Source organism: Lathamus discolor, chromosome 1 (genome assembly GCF_037157495.1).
Source record: "Lathamus discolor isolate bLatDis1 chromosome 1, bLatDis1.hap1, whole genome shotgun sequence".
In the NCBI taxonomy this organism is placed as follows: Eukaryota; Metazoa; Chordata; class Aves; order Psittaciformes; family Psittacidae; genus Lathamus; species Lathamus discolor.
The window spans coordinates 118,533,164-118,550,797 of NC_088884.1; the positions used below are offsets into that span (position 1 = coordinate 118,533,164).

At 41.7% G+C, this 17,634-nt stretch overlaps 1 protein-coding gene across 3 annotated transcripts in view; it reads left to right on the plus strand.

The window, feature by feature from the left end:
• The first annotated feature begins 1,594 nt into the window (after window positions 1-1,594).
• The window catches only part of FHIP1A (FHF complex subunit HOOK interacting protein 1A), a 91,911-nt gene continuing 75,871 nt past the window's right edge, over window positions 1,595-17,634 (plus strand). Inside the window, exons 1-2 of one of the 3 annotated variants that reach the window (XM_065692677.1) lie at window positions 1,595-1,898; window positions 2,203-2,291. The gene's annotated coding sequence lies outside the window, so the exon portion shown is untranslated. The remainder of the gene's footprint in view (window positions 1,899-2,202; window positions 2,292-17,634) is intronic. The other 2 variants (XM_065692686.1, XM_065692697.1) reach the window with 2 other exon arrangements.

The window sequence follows — 17,634 nt, forward strand, 5'->3', positions numbered from 1 at the left end:
GTTTCACACAAAGGGCATCTTTCATCTGTGTGCTGGCTGATGGTTCCCATGCTTTTGAGACCAAACAATATAAAGAGAAATATCCTCTCAGTTTCTGATACAGTCCTCTAGACAATTTGACCAAATTCCCAAGCTGGCTTCTACTCTACTATCCTAAGCAGCCACCAAATGCTACCCACCTGTGTACCCAGGATCTATAGGAGCATATGGAAGCTGCTTCCTGAACAAATGTTAATACAAGATCTAATGTTGGGAAACACGTCTCCAACACAGACATGCATGCCTAGATGGTAACAGGTTCTGGATTCAGACTATGAGGGGGACAACATTAGTAGCTCTGCTGAGCACCTCTATCATAGTATTTGCAATAAAGAATTATGTAGAACTAATATTTTATCTTGCAGTTCTGAAAACAATAAACAATGACATGTTTCTGGAAATGGCATTTCCCCCTTTCCCCTTTAAAGCTTAGATTTAGCTTCAACATGTGTCAAGATACTTTACAAGAACCAATGATTCTTCCAGTCTTTCTAAGTGAAGGAACCACACTCACATTAGTTTTATTTCTGGCTGGAGTTTTTGGATGATGGTTTTGTCTTGGGTTGGGAAATCTTAACTCTGGCATACCTAGGTGTGAGTTAGTTTGTGTGAAACTAGTTAGTTAGTAATCTTAGTAAATTATTCTTTAATTTCATGGAGCATTTGGAGAGAACGCTTCCTGAGCTCACAGAGAACACCACTACACTTGTTAAATTATATTATACATTTATTTAAATTAGCTGTTACCCTAATAGGCCAACACCTATTCCTATTTTGAGTCATTAGTGAAATCACAATCAGTACCCTGACAGTCTAATTAATTTCTCTGAAGTCATTTAAAAAAGACACAAAAGCATATGGAACCATGCTTAACTGTTCACCACAGCAGTGTATCACAGTTACAGTGAGGTATTTAAAAATAAGAACTATATAGCTGGTATGTGAAAGTAAGAACATACTTGTATCATTAGGGAATGACTTCTAATTCTGATTTTTAACTATTATGTGTTATATTTAAAACGGTACTTTCGGCTTGTGGGTTTTCCATGCAGGAGAAACTGATGGCAGCAACCTTCCTTAGTTACTCACCGCGGCTACATGAGTAACCCTCCGAGAGTATCCAGGCAGATGCAAGTAGGTGATTCCCCCTGCCCATACCTCTTCAGAAAAGCAGACAGGCCCCAAAGACCAGCGTGCGGATCACCGGGGACAGAGGACTCCAGACGTGCCATAGGGAGCACTGGCATTTTCCCATGGGAGAGAACACCACCCATACGCCACTCTATCATCTAAAGAAAAGTAACTACTAGTAATAATAGTTAGAAATTAAGAAGGGTGCGTGTTTATGGTGGTTTTGGCCCAGGAACATGTTCCTTTCTGGACTGAGACCTCCTCACCTGATACCCACAACCATCACCTCAAGAGGCGGCACCGACCGACGCCCTCTCCGCCGGCTTAGGTGGGAGCGGCCGTCCGCCAGGGGCCGCGGCGGGCCGGGCCGGGCCGGGCCTCGCCTCACCCCGCCAGGTCGCGGCTCCTCCCCGCCGCTCTGACTCAAGCGCCCGGCCTCCGCTTACACAAACTCCGCGGCCGGAGCCGACTTGGGGCCACCCGCGATGAGGGGAGAGATGCGAGGGGGAAGATGCCCGCCCTGAAGGGACGGAGCCTCTGGGGCGCTCGGTGAGGGCGGGTTGGAGCGGGATCTCTCCTGGGGGATTAGCGCGGGCCCCGTCTGCCCCGTCGCTGAGGGCGACTTACCTAGGCAGTCGCCTCCCCCCCGTACCCGGTGGCTCCGGCACAGAGGGAGCGGAGCCGCCTCGCCCCTCCCCGGGGAAACTTTCCGGCACCGCCCGCGACAGGTAGGGGCTGGGTCGCCAGGGGCGGGAGCCATGAGGGGGTGGCCATGGCTGGGGACGGGCCTCGGACCTGGCGGCGGGGCCTCCGTGGCAGACACGGTCGTTGCCGCCTGGGGTTAGGCTGTGCCGTTTGGCCTCTCCGGCGGGGCGGGGTGCGGTGCGGTGGAGCGGCGGTCCGGTGCCCCCCGCAGCCCAGCAGCTGCTGTCTGCCTCGGGGCTGCCTCGGGGAGTATATAGGTCATTGGAAGTAATGCCCGCCTAATCCCCTTTATCTTTTTGGCTCGGCTTTTCCGCTGCTGGTTTGTAGGGCGACGTGGGCAGCGTTGGTGGCAAACTTCAGGGAGAGAACCCAGACTGCGCGCAGGGCTGTGAGCCGGGGAGCGGGTGAGTGCCAAGGTGAGAGCGTGGAATGCGAGCTTTTATTTCGAAGAAGGCTTTTTTTTTTTTTTTAACTCGCAAGTGTGATGCTTTATTTAGTGCCGGGGATTTCTGCTTCGGTCTGTTAGCTGCGTGGCCCTGTGTGTGGGTTGTGAGTTTGGATCTGGGCTTCTGTTTTAACAGACTAGTAACACTGCTTTAGTTTTTTTTGGGACGCTCACTGTGTCGCTCACCAGATCACTGAAAGCTATTTTGATACTTTTCTGGGATGCCAAAGGAAATAGAGGTTTCCGCAACTTCAGGGCCCTGGTAACTGAAGAAGGGAGTGTGTCCTCATAAAGCTGTGCTGCTGCCTCTAGTCTTTGAGGCAATGAGGAACAAGGTCATGTGAACATGTTCTGGCACCCAAGGTGGTTGGTAGTAACTCGGCATGATTTTGAGTTGCTCCATGTGACTAATCTGTAGGTGCAGGCAGATACACACTGCTAAGAGGCTGTGTGTAGCGCCAGCCTGACGGTGTGGGACAGTTTACCAGGTTGGGGCATATGGTTTCTTATAACTGAGAAGTGCTAAGACACACCTGTAGTATTTAGAGATTTTATTTCTGTCTGATTTCCTCCTTCTCCCTGGGGTGTGTGATCAGTTTTCTGATTAGCATTTGCACCTCTCATATGGTGATAATAAGAAAAAAAAAAATGCCTAAAAATGAGTGTCTTGTTTTATATGCTGCCATACTACTTCTGAAAAAGACTTCAGAATCTGCCAGTCCCCTCTCTGCCTAGATGTTTTCTGTTGACTTATGTGAAACTGATGTTGTGCAAGAGTTTATAGGTTTATAGTTGCATTTTTCATCTGTACAACAGTGTTTTTATTCCTTCTCATAGCTGTAAGAAAGATTCAGGGCCTCATCTGGTCAGTGGTGAAGCATGATGCTTTTATCTTGTTTTCATTTTTAGAGAGAAAAGGCAGTGATAATAAATGGTCCATTCAAAAAGGCTTGCACACAAACATAGTAATAGTACAGACCTATGCTTCTCATCTGTGCTGGTTTTCTTCATAATTTCTAGAAGTAAACCTTTTAGAAAAAAATGGCGATTGGAGGGGTTTATAATACCCAACGGAGTGAAGTTGGATTAGGGTTTTCATGTTGTTGATGTTGTTGATGTTGCCTTACTTCTGCTGGGCTGTGTACAATGAGCACTTGATCTGAAACTAATCTAAGAATTAGGACCTAATGCTGTAATTCATTTCTTCATCTCTGCCTCTGCTTTAATGAACATGGGAGGTCAAAGGGAGAAGGAAAAGACAGAAAACCTTACAATTTACTTTGTAAAGTATAAACAGTTACAAAAGGCAAGATTGTACGAGTGAGATACTGGTTTGAGGATGGCAGTTGTGAAGCTGATGGAACATCCTGGTGCCTTTTTCTGCTATCCATCTCAATCAAGACAAAGGTTTTCAATTGACTTCTGCTAGCAGATATAGGAATCTATTTATTGAGCCGTGGTGACTGATGATATGTGCTTTGACAACTAAGTGAATTATACTAAAATTATGAAAAATGTGTTGACAAAATCCACAGAAGAAACACAACTTAATTTACATTTTTTCTTTTTTTTTTTTTTTACTTTACTGTATCCACACTGTGTCTAATTATGTGGTGATGATGGTAAAAAACCGATTATCCTCTGGAAGGGTTATTTTAGGTTTGGTTTTGGGTTGTTTTTTGGTGTGTTTTTTTTTTTTTTTTTCTCTAAATGGGATACAAAACTTCATACACTCTGAAACCTCGAGGACCAAAATTGGAGACTGCTGCTGACATGGTTTTATTTGATCCTCATATGAAACTTGAGTTTTAGAAATCTAAAGATGTATTTTATTTTCAAGAGATTATACTAATGCACCGATGCCTGTTAAGCTTAAGTCTTTGGATTTACAGACTCACAGTACCATCTGAAGCATCAGTTTCTCTGATAAGCTGTTCATTGAGGGGTTATCAAGATGTCTTTGATGTACATCAAGTTTAGAGGCTTTTTTTTTAAAATAGAATTATTCACAAATACTTCTGTTCACTCTTGCATATCATTATTTGTTAGTGTACAAATGCTGCTTTTTTGATGCTTGCTGAAGGTTTCATTGCAAGGGCTTGTAAAATTTTAATTAGGTTTATGGAAATCTTGTTTAGTTCTTTAATGTTTGAGTTGCACACTTGAGTTTTAAAAAATGCAGGCCTTCACATCCTGGTATAATGTTATTGTACCGAGTAGTTTCTTTCAATCATTCAAGAGAGGTGTTCTCTCTCTGTTTGTACTCTGTGGCTTGTCTAGAGTAATTGGTATGTTTTTGTGGTGTTTGTTATATGCTGCTGAGAACAGGGCTTTTGTGACCTCTTGTTCCAGCCATCCTTTTTTGTAACAGTTTTATAACTATATTTTGCTTTACAGACACTTAAACTCTCAGACTTTCCTGCTCAAACATGCTGACTTGGCACTGTTACCTTAGTTGTTGCCTCTTCTCAGCCTAGTCAGATATTTAGGAATCTGACAACCCAGGAAAAAAAGTATATACTTTATCCTCATTGAAGGAAGCTGTCAGGTGGGGTATTGAGGAAGCTGTTGGCAAAAAGGTGCTTTTTGTGTCCTGCTTTTGGGTGTGTGTCAGGTAATGTATTACATAAGAGTAGATGCCTATGCTTAAGGTAAGAATGCACTTTTAGTGATCTGATAGTATTTATTCAAGACAAGCAACCTGGACTACTTCCACAAGAGGCTAAGAAGTTCTGCACTGGTCAAAAGCTGGGACACTGGTGATCTGGAAATTCTAATTTTTCTTCTGTCCTGTTATCAGTACAGCACAGTGGCCAAATAATGGCTTGTAAGTAGCTGCAGGTATGGCTGCTCTATGATAATTGCTGTACCTTTAAAAACTCATGTGAACAGCCTCCAAGAAATGGTGCCTTTTTCTGATTGGATTAGTCCATCTGGAAAGTGGAGCTGGGACTTTACTGTGTCATGAGGAACAGGTCAGTTAGACCTGTATGAAGTCTGAAGACTAGGCTGAATTGAAAGAACAGTTTTGAGTGCACTTGTGAATGCATACAGCAATAAGTGGTTCTGGCATAATTGCTCCTGTGTAATATAATACACATGCCAGTACATTTCAAAGTGTCAGTTTAAGTTTGGAGATGCTGTGAGGGTAGCAGAGCATTAACAGCTGAAGTTAGTGTTACGCAGACAGAGGAGTTTTTGGGAATACAGCTTGCCTTGATTTCTGTCTTAGGCATTGATTGTAAGACTTCCTGTTGTTTTATGTAGGTATCTTCAGTAAATGGCTCACTGATAGTATGATAAGAAAGCTTTCCATTTTAAATCATGTGTCCAAAACCACTGTGTCAAAGGTGATCCCAAAGGGCATGTCCAGGTGGGGCAATTCCATGTGGAATGGAAACAGAGCAGGTAAGGTAAGAACTGGTGACAGTAGTGGTAGAGTCTCGAGGGATGTGAAGACACAATCTAAGAACATGTTACCTCTGATATCTAGTGGGATTACCTTTGATTAATGGAGGAAAGTTTGGAAACGTGACACAGATACAGCTATCTGCATGCAGGAGGCCTGAAACCTTAGTTCCGTATATATTCATAACAGTTATTTTTCCTTCAAAATCAACTGCCACCTGGAGAGAAGGAATGAGATCCTGAGTTTGTGTAACATGTACTTGGGGCTTCGACTTGCATTATCTCTGAACTAAATGCAGCATGTTTTCATAGCAGTTGTAGAATTTGTCCTGAAATTTACCTGTTTCAGTCTGTTGTGGCTCCCCATGTTGGGTGGTAAGTTAGTGGAAAATCAGTGACTACTTTTGGTCGGTTGGTTTTTGTTTTAAGAAAAAAGTCAGATTGTGAGGTAATACTGAACTGCCCACCAACACAGTGACGATAGGTCATGACAATTAATTCTAGTCCAATCATAATTAACATTATAGAGGACATGTTATCTGCTTCTGTGTGGGGAAATATATAGCTAGGCTAGTAGTAAAAATATTAGGCAAATTCTTAAGTATTTTTTGCTGCTTAACTGTAGAAGCATAATCAAATGTCATCATCTCCCCTTGCACCTCTACTGTAGTCTCCAAACAGTAAGACAGACACAGTTTTGTTTATTGAAACAGTTGCATGCCTTAGAAGAACTTGTCTGGTTTGGCTTAAGAAAAAAAAAAGGAGGGGGAAGGGGAGGAGAAGAACCTGTGGCGTAATAAAGACATGTGCTAGGCTCTTTGCGTAATTAACTGCTACTGAAAGACACTTGCCTTTATCATACTAGTTTGTTATTTACAAGTTCCCTGAGTTGAATATTGGCAAAGTGTAGGATTTATTCTGTGAAAACTTATATAAAAGTAGGCCTAAGGTAGTGGCTGTTCCAGTAGTAGTTTAGTTTGCCTGGGGAACTGATAAAATGCTGCCAGCCAAAGAGCTCACAGCTACAAGGATTTCCTAATGCATGTTAAAAAAAAAAACCAAAACCCAACCCAATATCTAGCCTTTAAGCTATCGACAAGATCTATATGCCAGTAAAGTTTTGAATTGTAACTTAACTGTTGTCTGATTTTATTGCACTGTGCTGACAGCTGAAGAGTTGAACTGCTGAAGAATCAATCCCACTTGCATTCACAAAATCCTTTGTAAAACCTCAGGCAGCCCCAAGTGGGAGGGAAGATAATTTTGTATTTTTGACTTAGGTTTATTAATATATTTGTACTATATTGGTAATAACCAAACATTCTTTCAGATGTTTGGGTTTTGACACACCAGCCATGGAAAATGGCTGTTGTGCAGCCACGTCCAAAAAGTAGCATGGGTTTTTACTGAATTGTGTTACCTCATTTTGATGTGTATGGCTCCTGCTCTAATGCAACAAACCTGAGAGGGAGAGATAATGTGGCTTGCTGCTTCACTACTGTACTGGCATCACATTAAGAATAGTGCTTCTGTAAGCATATATATCTTGACCTTAAAAGGGAAGAAGGGAGCCAGAGTAGGGAGGTGCTACTGTTACAAGTTGAAGGTGAAAGATCCCTGGCTTGTTACCTTTTTACACTGGACCCCTGTGCTTTATTAAACATAGCCTGGCTGTTTACTCCTTGCACATTTGTGACACTTTTATATCTCACCAGTGCTGTAAATATCTTTTTAGCACAGAGTCATAAATTCAGGATTCCTGTAAGAAAACCTGTGGAGGACAAAGACTCATCTCCGCCTTTGAGGAACTCTCTTGATTGTCAGTGCTGGGCTTTGAAGGAGGTGCATGCTCCCAGCCACAGTGAGATGTGGATTCATTTTGGAGGTGAGGGTTCTGGTCGTCTCTGCATTTGACTGTATCCCTGACTGAGGTACAGCAATGACAAATACTAAGAAGCCAAAGATTTTTCTGCAAACCATTAACATCTGGAAAAAAGGGTGTTCTGCTCCTTGTTCTTTTTTTGGTGGAATGCCTGTGTCATGGACAGGGAACATCAGTCATAGTGGGATGCACAATTCCAAGTTTCAAAGAAGTAGTGGATGCAGCTAGTCTGTTACTTTGTGGTGGAATTATGCTATTTTTGTTGTTGCTTGTTTGTTTGTTTTGTTTTTTATTTTGGTTTTAGTTGGCCATTTTGCCATTCAGTACAGGGAGGCATAGAACACTTAGTTAGCAATAGGTGTAACTGCATAATTTCCTTTCTTAATGCAAGTCAGCAATTCACATTAATTATGCTTGCCTGCTTGGAATGGTTTCAAGTAAACAATTAGAAAGTTTTTTATCAAAGCGAGATGAATACGTGAAGTACATTTTCCTAAAACTGGAGGAGGGAAAAGAAAAGAAAAAGGTTGGAGGAAAGTAAACATGGAGGGCAGAAACTGATTTGCCCTCACAATGATTTCTGGTTTTAATGTTTTGGTCCCAGCACCACAGGGAGACATTAGCATAAACTGTCTGCCAGATAGCACAGAGGTTTTATGGATGTCACTGGTTACATCTGCCTTCAGCAGAGTTTCACTGGCATGATTTTTGCAGTGGTGATGTTTGCCAGCAACAGTCCAGTGCTTAGGGGTTCTTAACTAGTGTTGATACAGCAGAACACACTGTAGTATTGAGATGGTTTTGCGGAATTTTCCGTAGGCTAGATCGAGCTAGGTTTGTTTTGCTTGCATGCCAGTGGAGTCCTTGGAGTTGGGAAACTTCTATCTTTTCACAAGAACCCTTTTTGTTGGGAGGGCGGCCGGGGGGGGAGAAGAGAAACAGCTAAGGCAGTTTAGCAAACACCACATTTATGATGCATGCTATTTGCAAGTTATATCTTCTGCAAGTAGTGTTGTTTTTAGCAACTTACTTGCCAGTAAAATGGGTTAAGTCAGAAATGGTACATCCACCACCCAACATTAAGGATGTATGGACAAAGGTCAAAGGAAGTGATAATGCTCATTGTTAGATTGACTTCTGTAACTGAGGGAGTAGACAGAGTTCTGGGCACACAGACTTTGGCTCGGCTCATAATCAAGTTAAAATAACTGAATTATTTCACTTTTAGTGTATTATTTCACTTTTTCGTGTAGCTCAGATGCTATCTGAGCACTTCTCCAGGTATTAATGTTTCTTTTATTCTTTGCCTATAAGGAAGGAAAAATATTAGCAGAATGTGTGCCTTGCATTTGCATGAACTTTTCCCAATAGCCGCTGTCAGTGAAATTCAACAGTGTTTGAATTACTTTGCATGCAGATACATTTTAAAAAGTTAACTGAAATAAAGATGAATGAAATGTTACCTGATTCTTCCTCTTGACAATTTAAAATTCTAAAGTGATATTAATCCCTGTCATTTCATGGATGTTGTATTAGTTTAGGAAGTGATAAAACTAACTTAAATTTAGTACTTGCTGTGTGTTATGTCATTACCATAGCAGGTACATATGCACTGATTCAGTAGGTGGAAAGTTACTGTTTGATTTTAAACTAGCAGCAAGGGTGGGGGATAAAATTTTATTTCTTTGGCAGCAGGCATATTCCATGACTAGTGGTAACCTTTGTACAGAGTTTTGGCAAACATTTGAAGTAACCACAGTTTAGGTATAGAAGAGGCATCAACAGCAATATATCAGGAGCACTCAGCACTGGGTTTAGTGACAGCAGATAATGGGATCTCAGTAGTTATTGTTCTAAAGTACATTCAAATATTCTGAGATAAAAATAATATTTATTCAAGTACAGGAATAGTGGGGTCTGTGGCGCAAGAGAGTTAGACTGTTGATGGCAGAATAAACAAACTTCTCCATTCTAAATAATTCTACTGAGAGTCTGTTTGAATAAAAAGGAAAAAGGGTATTGGTAATGTCTTGGTAGAGGTGACTGAAGGCTGGCAAATGAGGAAGATACTCTGTATGAGGGTGTTTGTAGGCACCTAGCAGCAATCATCCAGATGACAGGATAGCAACTCAGTCTGGTGAAAAGAGTTGGAACCGGGTTATCTTTAAGGTCCCTTCCAGTCCAAATGACTCTGTGATTCTGATTACTTAGGCATAATGCCTAGTTAGAGTGCAGTGGGACGCAGGTTCCTAGTAATTCTTGAAGGACCTTGGTAAAGGTGCTAATTATGAGGAAAGCAGCCAGAGGGATAGGCTCTTCTAAGCTTTGTTATAACCAGAAGATACGTAATTTGTGCGAGAGTGAGAAAATGAGAGACTGGGAAGGAGGACTTGTGCTAAAATAGCACAATGGATTTTTAGAAATGCAGACTTCAGGTAAGCCTGATTAAGAAAGAAAAAGAAAAAAAGAAGAATGAAAAAAAAAAAAAAAGAGATGCCACTCTTTCTTCAGGAAATTATGTTAATGGCAGAAATTGAAACTATTCCTCCACAGAGACAAATATGAAAAGTAGTGAGAGGCTGGCTTGGCTACTAATGAACTCTTTAATATCAAACACAACAAGGAGGGAAAGGGAATTCAGGCTGGGTTGCCAGGGACAAGTGTAAAAATAAAGCACAAGCACAATATAATTAAAATGCAACATTTGGAATAGCCAACTCAAAAAAGAGTAACAGAAATAATTACAGAAATATAATGTTAGTAAAAAAGAAAGCCCAGGAAGGTTTGCTGCTGTTTGAAGACTGGAGCTTTGAACAGACACTGCAAAGCAGACTGAGGTCTTTTTTTCTTTTTCTTCATCTCATCTTTAATACAAGAGACAGGGACTTGGAGGTGAACATGTTGTTCAAGGCAAGTGCTAAAACCCTAAGCTGGTTTGAGGAAAGAACAAGTTATAGAGCATTTAGATAAGTTTAAGCTTGAAGTGTTTAAAAACGCTATTGAGAAGGTAAGAGCTGGTTGATGTAATCCCTGGGCTGCTGCAGTTACTTAACTCATAGAAGATGCATGTATTACTGTGACAATGAGAAAAGTGATTGTAGTGTCTGTCTTTACAGATATTGGGAGTGGGAAATGGAAATGAGCATTTGTAGTCCCAGTTGATTAACTTTGATTATTTGTTCCAGTATTTTTCTTGTGAATTAAACCCTCCTAAAGCAATAGAAAATGACAAAGAAATGAGGAGTAGCCCATATGATTTTATTTCTAAGATTATACCATGTTAGACTAATGCAGTTTCTTTCTCCAGAATGCTAACAGGAAAGGAGCAGTTGATCTGTGATAGATTGATTCTTTATGATAGAAAATGTCAGAACTTTACTCATATTAAAGAATGTCTGGAGGAATTGACAGCAGGTGAGTGCTAAACTACTTGAAAATCGCTTTTTGCCGGGAAAGGACTCTTGAGAATATGTGTCATTGTTGGGGTGGTTGGGTTTTTTTTTTTATATATATGGATGATTTAGGTATTTATAGTGGATGACAGGAGTAATAATTAGAGCCAACATTGTAGCATAAAACTAAAGAACATCATAGCAAGATCACAGAATGGTTGAAGTTGGCCTTTAGGAAACTTGTTTGTGTGTGGTGTTTTTTGTTTGTTTGTTTGTTTGTTTGTTTGTATGTTTTTTTGTTTGTGTTTTTTGGGGGGGAGGGGGGTGTCTTTTTTTTTATATATATTTTATTTTTGGGGTATTTTCCTCAGGGCTGGTTTTCAGGTTCCAGTTCCTTACTTCAAACACTGTGGGACTTTTTTAAAGTAATTAGTGCCACCTGGCTGATGAGCAATGGAGAAGATCAGGAAGACCAAATGCTTCTCTCTGAGGCTTCCTTCAGTAAACTATTAGGACCTTTCTAGTTCTTCTGGGAGGGGTCCTGTGACTGCATCTCGTGTGTGAGAACAGAGTATACTCTGCAAATAAAATGGAGTATGTTTCTAGTCAGTGTTGAGGGAGAATCCAATTTTAAAGGTGGAATTTATTAAGAAAAAAGGGTAATATGAACCCGTTACAGGGAGTCTGGAAAGGAGCAGTAAGAATACCTGGGTACTGGAGGAATGGCTGAACCAGGAGCTGTTATTTTAGCTTCGAACGAGGAAGAGCAGAGAAATGAGAGAGTGAGGGGTACTCTACGTATTTCTCACAATGATCTGTTTTCTTTCCTTGCTTGCCAAGGCACGGTTGCATTTGAATATATTATCAGGAAAATTTGTGAATAATTTTAAGAACAGGTGATGTAAGCATCTGTGAGTTGTGACAGAAACATGATGGGTATTACCATGTCACAGGGGGAAGGACTAGATTACTTTGAGGTGATTTTTGATCCTTTCGTAAATAGGAGATGCTTACTGTGGTGCTGAGAATTACTTTCCTCCCTACCTCTTAAGTCTCATCTGACAGGGAGGATCCAGAAGATAGTTTTTTCCTTTTCATCGGCGTGGAGTAGATGAGTGAGGCATAGAGCTTCACATTGCTGTGGCTGTTGAAAAGTAGCTACAACTCCCTGTTATAAGACAGCAACAGGAAAAAAAGGATATAGGCATGCCTGTACCCACACAGGCTCTGCAAGAACAAATACTAGAACACGGAGTACTAGGAAATGTGTTGTGAAGATGCCTAGATGAGCTTCAAAAGCAGTTTTGTCATACTTGTATGGCAGTTTTTCCAAGCTGCTGTGGTTTTACTGCTTCCAGACCTGTGCTGTCTGCTGTCTGCTATGCAGACTTAGTCAGCTTGTGTTAGTGACAATTTGGCAAACTTTGTGTAAACCACTGTATGTCGTAAACAGCCCTCTATTGTGCTGCCCTTGTAGCCTGTGTTTATTTGAGTACACGAACTCTTTTCCTTTAATTAATTGTCCAGTAACAGCACAAAAGAGAGATGGCTCTTCACTGTGTGATATTTCTTGTCTGAATGCTAGGGTTAACAGCAGTGACATTAAACAAAGGTTTTGATTTCAGCTGGATGTTATCGGGCAAGGCTGTGAATAGCAAGAGAAAAACTAAGATTTGACAAGTCCTGCCATGTCAACTGATCATTAAAGCAAAAGCAAATATAGGCATGATTTTTAAAAAATTAAGATTTTTTTTTTGCCTTTTTACTCACCTAGGGAAGTTTCCTGGGATGTATCGCTTCTATGATGTGCTCTTTCTCTTAATTACCATCATGCATGTGTGAAACAGAGCTAATCTATAACATCTCTTTTAATGTTTTAAAGTCCATCTGCTGGTTTTGTGAGATTTTGAATGGCATGTGTTACTAATGGGAATGTTTGTACTGATTCATAAATCTGCAGGCTGGGGTTTCTGGGGTTGTTTTCTTGGGCTTTCACAGGAAGGACAAAGATAAGGAAAGCAATTTAAATTTCCCAAACCACAAGGGCATGCATCTTTCATAGCCTGGGTAGTAGTGTAGGTTATGATACATGGGGTGTAATACAGTCTGTAAGGACAACTTCAGTCTCAAATAAAATGCAGTATAATCTGTAGCTCAAACTTAATTGTGTAAAAGAGGATGGCTGGTTCTTGGCTACACACTTACAAATCCTTGAAAAACCTTTTGCCATTCTGAGGATGTCCCTGTAATCTGCCTGTTAAAAGGAGGTTTGACACACTGCTCTGCTGTGGGCTGAAGAAACATTGAAAAATTGCCTTATGTTATGATATTGATGATACTGAGATATCAAGTAGAACATCTTAATTCATGAAGGTTACTACTATGAAATAATTATTTTTATGTGGGTTTAAATTAAAACAGGGGAAGTTTGGGTTAGATATAAGGAAGAAGCTTTTTACTGTGACGGTGTTGAGGCACTGGAACAGGTTGCCCTAAGATGTGGTAAATGCTCCATCCCTGACAGTGTTCAAGGCCAGGTTGGACAGAGCCTTGGGTTACGTGGTTTAGTGTGAAGTGTCCCTCCCCAGGGCAGGGGGTTGGAACTTCATGATCTTAAGGTCCTTTGCAACCCATAGCTGTTCTATGATTCTATACTCCCCAGCTTTTTAATATACTTATAACATCCATTTTAGGAGAGAATTTAAGGCTATCCAAGCAATGTAAGCTAATACTTTTTTTTTGCTGATAATCATAGTTTTAAATAACTCTTAAAAATATCTAATTGTTTGTTGGTTTTTTTTTTGTGTGAGCAGTTAATTTGCTATTTCATATTGTCCTCATTTGTCTCAGTTTTCAGAATCGAGGAGGCAGAAACTTTTTGAGTTCTCTTTCTCTGACACACTGTTTAGTTATAACTACAGTGCTTTAATTTAATTACAGCTTTTTAAATGAAATACAAAATCCTGATTGGAAATTGGAGTTTCCTTAGATTATTCAAGTTCTTGGAATTTCATGTACTAGACTAAGTCTTCTTTTGCTCTCTGACCTAAGGTGTGTGTTTGTGGGGTTTTTGGTTTTGTTTGTTTGTTTTTAAATGAGTTGGGAAGTTAAAGGCACTTGAGTTCTGGAAAGTTACCATAGCTTGATGTTAAAGTTTCAGACCTGGATTTTTTTTTTACATATGTGTGATCTGAGAATCTTTCCATATCCTGAATCCCTTCTCTTTAAAACCTGCAGTTTAACTGCATATCATAGAGAAATCCTGCTTTTGTAGACTACAAAAGCCCAGGCCTTTGTGATTTTCTTTATTGCCTCAGTAATAGTAACAAAGATTCACTAAGTCTTACAGCTGAAGCTGAAACATTGAATATATTAGGATAATATGGCACCAGTCTTATATGTTATATTTTATTAAGCATACAATGGAAAACATGCACTAGTCAGATTGGAAATGGGATTTTTCCTCATGTGACTCTTCAGTGGCCATGATGTTGGCTTGGGATGTTAAGGATAACAGGATAACAGGAAGGGATTCTATAGGTACGTAGCGAATAAAAGAGAGACTAGGGACAATGCAGCCCCCCTCCGGAAGCTCTTGGGAGAACTGGCTACCCTGGATTTGAAGAAGGCTGAAGTTCTTAATGACTTCTTTGCCTCAGTCTTCGCTGGCAAATGCTCTGACCACACCCCCCAAGTCTTGGAAGGCAGATGTACAGATTGTGAGAATGAAGACCTTGGGCCCACTGTAGGAGAGGATCTCGTTTGAGACCGTTTTAAGAACCTGAATGTACGCAAGTCCATGGGACCTGATGAAATCCATCCGTGGGTCCTGAAGGAGCTGGCGAATGAAGTTGCTAAGCCACTGGCAATCATATTTGAAAAATCATGGCAGTCAGGTGAAGTTCCCAACGACTGGAAAAAGGGAAATATAATCCCTGTTTTCAAGAAGGGGAAAATGGATGACCCAAAGAATTACAGACCAGTCAGTCTCACTTCCGTGCCTGGCAAAATCTTGGAGCACATTCTCCCGGAAGGTATGCTAAGGCACATGAAAAACAACAAGGTGCTTGGTGACAGCCAGCATGGCTTCACTAAGGGGAAGTCCCGCCTGACCAATTTGGTGGCTTTCTATGATGGGGCTACAGAACTGATGGACAGGGGTAGAGCAGTTGATGTCATCTACCTGGACTTGTGCAAAGCATTTGACAAGTGTCCCACACGACATCCTTGTCTCTAAATTGGAGAGACATCAACTTGATAGGTGGACCACTCGGTGGATAAAGAACTGGCTGGATGGCCACACGCAAAGAGTTGTGGTCATTGGCTCAATGTCCAGCTGGAGACCAGTGACGAGTGGTGTCCCTCAGAGATCGGTGTTGGGACCGGTCTTGTTCAACATCTTCATCGCTGACGTGGACAGTGGGATTGAGTGCACCCTCAGCAAGTTTGCCAATGACACCAAGCTGTGTGGTTCGGTTGATACGCTGGAGGGAAGGGATGCCATCCAGAGGGACCTTGACACGCTTGTGAGGTGGGCTGATGCCAACCTTATGAAGTTTAACCATGACAAGTGCAAGGTCCTACACCTGGGTCGGAGCAATCCCAGGCACAGCTACAGGTTGGGCAGAGAAGAGATTCAGAGCAGCCCTGCAGAGAAGGACTTGGGGGTGCTGGTCGATGAGAAAATGAACGTGAGCCAGTAGTGTGCACTTGCAGCCCAGAAAGCCAACCGTATCCTGGGCTGCATCAAAAGGAGCGTGACCAGCAGGTCGAAGGAGATGATCCTGCCCCTCTACTCTGCTCTTGTGAGACCTTACTGGAGTATTGTGTGCAGTTCTGGTGACCTCAACATAAAAAGGACATGGAACTGTTGGAACAAGTCCAGAGAAGGGCCATGAGGATGATCAGGGGACTGGAGCACCTCCCGTATGAAGATAGGCTGAGAAAGTTGGGGCTGTTCAGCCTGGAGAAGAGAAGGCTGCATGGAGACCTCATAGCAGCCTTCCAGTACCTGAAAGGAGATTATAAGGATGCTGGGGAGGGACTGTAGTGACAGGACAAGGGGTAACGGGTTAAAACTTAAACAGGGGAAGTTTAGCTTGAATATAAGGAAGAAGTTCTCTATTGTGAGGGTGGTGAGGCACTGGAATGGGTTGCCCAGGGAGGTTGTGAGTGCTCCATCCCTGGCAGTGTTCAAGGCCAGGTTGGACAGAGCCTTGGGTGGCATGGTTTAGTGTGAGGTGTCCCTGCCCATGGCAGGGGGGTTGGAACTAGATGATCTTAAGGTCCTTTCCAACCCTAACTATTCTAAGATTCTATGATTTCAGTCTTTTTTAACAATTTTCAGTTTTAGGCTTGTGGTTCTAGATATAAAATGTTCTTCGGGTTGAAGCTCACAAATGTGCTAAGAGGCTCATTCATCTCTGCTTCCCGCATTCTGATCACTGGAAGCCCTGCCATGTGTGCTTCCTGCATACTCCTTTCTCACATTTGCTGGAAACAGTGACTTTTAGAGCGGCTTGGGGTTACCCTCTGTGCTAGACATTAATTCTCACTATGGATAGTGGCTGTTTCTGTTACCCTCGTTTTTTTTGTTTTTTTGGGTTTTTTTCCCTTTCTCTTTTCTGTTCCCTGTGATGGACTGTTTCATATGTAGCTAAAAGGAAAGAATAATGCTGGGTTGATCAGCTTGTAAACATCAATGATGAGGACTTCATTTAGACTATGTATTTTTTTATTACGTGTATTACAGTAGTTTTTAAGCTGTGCAGCAAATTAAGGAGTATAAATCCAAGAGAGAAAATAATTATTTGAGCTAAAGGACAGCTTGGTCAAAAATACAATTATAGGCTCCCCTTATAAATTTACAAAGATAAGTAATACAGTGCAACAAAAATAGACTGTATTTAAGAAATCAAATGTATAATCTTATTTTTATGACCAGACATAATAGATGTATGAAGCACACAGGAGGGGAGGTAGTGTTAATTACTAGTTACGGACAAAAACCATCCCAACAAGAAAAGAGCTAATATTTCCCCTCATGTAGATTTAGGGAGAAAGAAATTAAAAACCGTATCCTGGGCCTCATCAAAAGGAGCGTGACCAGCAGGTCGAAGGAGGTGATCCTGACCCTCTACTCTGCTCTTGTGAGACCTCACTTGGAGTACTGTGTACAGTTCTGGTGTCCTCAACATGAAACAGATATGCAAGTGTTGGAGCAAGTCCAGAGGAGGGCCATGAGGACGATCAGGAGACTGGAGCACCTCCCATATGAAGAGAGACTGAGAAAGATGGGGCTGTTCAGGCTGGAGAAGAGAAGGCTGTGTGGAGACCTCATAGCAGCCTTCCAGTACCTGAAGGGGGGTATAGGGATGCTGGGGAGGGACTCTTCATTAGGGACTGTAGTGATAGGACAAGGGGCAACGGTTTAAAACTTAAACAGGGGAAGTTTAGATTGGATATAAGGAGGAAGTTCTTTCCTATAAGGGTGGTGAGGCAGTGGAATGGGTTGCCCAGGGTAGTTGTGAATGTTCCATCCCTGGTGGTGTTCCAGGCCAGGTTGGACAGAGCCTTGGGTGACATGGTTGTATGAGGTGTCCCTGCTCATGGAAGGGGAGTTGGAACTAGAT